Here is a 2,525-nt window from a genome sequence, read left to right as displayed (position 1 = left end):
TATATGTCCGTGTGTTTATGTTTTATACTATTTGTTTTCATTAACTGTCATCATCGTCATCATCATCATCATCATAATCATCTTTGTTATTATTGTTTATTTTTATTCTTTATTCTACTGTTACTACTTTTACAGAGATTAGTTATATTAGTGGTAGCTACTGTTATTGTTCCTTTGAATGTACTTAGGGCTCTCGTTGCTATTACTATTATTATTATATTATTATTATTATTATTATTATTATTATTATTATTATTATTATTATTATTTTTCAGTAGTTTTATTTTTATAGCGTGCTTTCACTTCACTACCGAGCGCAGCTCTGTGTGCCTTAGGTATATGCTGTGATTTGTTGTGATGCTCTGATGGTTATTGTATGGAAAGTCTTCTGCGTAGGATGTGTGCAGTGCCTAGTAGTGCAATTTTATGTATGTTATATGTGTTTGTAAGTCCTGGTGTTTTTGTTATGAATTTGTCTGAATATTTTTTATCATGCCTAATGCACCTACTATGATAGGAATTGTTTCTGTTTTTAGATTCCACATTCTGGTTACCTCTATTTCCAGGTCTTTGTATTTTGAAAGTTTCTCCATTTCTTTTAGAGATACGTTGTCATCTGCCGGTATTGATACATCAATTAGAAAGCATTCTTTTTCTTCATGATCTCTGACAACTATATCTGGTCTGTTGGCCTTAATTTCTCTATCTGTGTGTATCGGCATATCCCAGAGTATGGTTGCTTTCTCGTTTTCTGTGACCTTTTCTGGTGTGTGCCTATACCATCTTTTTTCTGTTGTTATTCCATAATGTTGGCATAGCTTCCAGTGTATGTAGGTTCCAACTCTGTCATGTCTGTGAATATATTCCTTAGCCAGGACTGGGCAGCCAGAGATAATATGATTTATTGTTTCTTGTCCATCTCCACATATTCTGCAGTTACTTGTTATATTTCTTTTCATTACATGCTTTTGGTAATTTCTGGTGGGGAGGCTTTGGTCTTGTGCTGCAATTAAAAATCCCTCTGTCTCTGCTTTGAATCCTGAGCTTCTCAACCATTGCTGGGATTGTTCTTTGTCTATTTCTTTTGCGTTCAGTTTAGTCCAGTATTTACCATGAAGGGGCTTTTCTTGCCATCATTTTATCATGGTTCGTTGCTGTTCTATTTTTAGTTTGGATTTCATTTGTTTTATAGCTTTTGTTGTTTCTTCATCTTCTTTTTCTTCTTCATATTTATTAGGTGGTATGATTTCTTGTTTGTATTTATCAGCTTCCTTAAATATTGAGAACAGTTTTTTGTTTTGCTCGTGTTTTGCCGCTATTTGTATCAGTTTTCCTTCCTTCTGAAGTAGATATTTTTGCAGTCCTATGGTGGTTATTTTATAGTAGTTTTCCAGCTGTATAAGGCCTCTACCACCTTCTATACGTTGTATATATAGTCTTTCTATATCAGATTTTGGGTGATGCATCCTAGATCCTGTCATTATTTTTCTTGTTTTTCTATCTATTTTGGTCAGTTCATTTAGTGTCCAGTTAAGGATATTGTAGCTGTAACTTATAACTGGGACAGCTAAAGTGTTAATACCTATTGTCTTGTTTTTAGCATTGAGCTCTGTTTTTAGTATTGATCTAACTCGTCTATAATATTCTTTTTTTATTTTCTCTTTCATTTGTGTGTGTTGTGTCTATCTAGTTCATGGATTCCTAAGTATTTGTAAGTTTGGCTTTGGTCTAATCTTTTATTTCATTCATTGATTTTATCTAGTGTGATGTTGCTACTCTTAACTAGTTTTCCTCTTTTCATGGTTACTTTGGCGCATTTTTCTAATCCAAATTTCATATCTATTTCTTTGGTAAATCCATGAACTGTCTTTAATAGCGTTTCCAGCTGTTTGTCATTTGTAGCGTATAGTTTTAGGTCATCCATATATAAAAGGTGGCTGATCGTTTTGCCGTAACATTTATATCCGCATCCAGTTCTATTTAGCATATCAGATAGAGGTGACAGTGCCAAGCAGAAAAGGAGTGGAGAGAGCGTGTCTCCCTGAAATATTCCTCTTCTAATGGGGATGGCTTTGGTTTTCATGAGTCCTTCTTTTGTTTGGAGCTGTAGCACTGTTTGCCATTTATTCATAGAGTGCCCTATGAATTTTATAATTGTTGGTGCTACTTTGTTAATGGCTAGTGTTTCGAAGATCCATGTGTGGGGGATGCTATCAAACGCCTTTTTGTAGTCGATCCAGGCCATACTGAGGCCTTTCTTCTTTCTGTGGCTGTCTTCAGTTATGGCTTTATTAATCATTAGTTGATCTTTACAGCCATATGAGCCTTTGCGGCATCCTTTCTGCTCTTCTGGAAACAGGTTGTTTTCGTTCAGGTGCTTGTTCAACCTTTGCGATATCACTGCAGTAAATGCCTTATACATTGTAGGGAGACAGGTTAGTGGTCTGTAGTTTTCTGGTTTTGCTGTCTCATTTGATTTGGGAATTAAGATGGTTTTTCCCCTTCGTGAGCCATTCAGGCATTGT

General features: G+C 35.1%; 1 long non-coding RNA gene across 1 annotated transcript in view; it reads left to right on the top strand.

The window, feature by feature from the left end:
• The window catches only part of LOC118763862, a 20,255-nt gene extending 18,457 nt beyond the window's left edge, over nucleotides 1–1,798 (top strand). The window contains exon 3 of the long non-coding RNA XR_004999616.1: nucleotides 1,787–1,798. This is a non-coding gene — a long non-coding RNA (uncharacterized LOC118763862). The remainder of the gene's footprint in view (nucleotides 1–1,786) is intronic.
• The last annotated feature ends 727 nt before the right edge of the window (nucleotides 1,799–2,525 follow it).

Source organism: Octopus sinensis, linkage group LG6 (assembly GCF_006345805.1).
Source record: "Octopus sinensis linkage group LG6, ASM634580v1, whole genome shotgun sequence".
Lineage (NCBI taxonomy): Eukaryota > Metazoa > Mollusca > Cephalopoda > Octopoda > Octopodidae > Octopus > Octopus sinensis.
The sequence above is the reverse complement of the archived record's forward strand: the minus strand, read 5'-3'. Positions and strand labels throughout refer to the sequence as shown.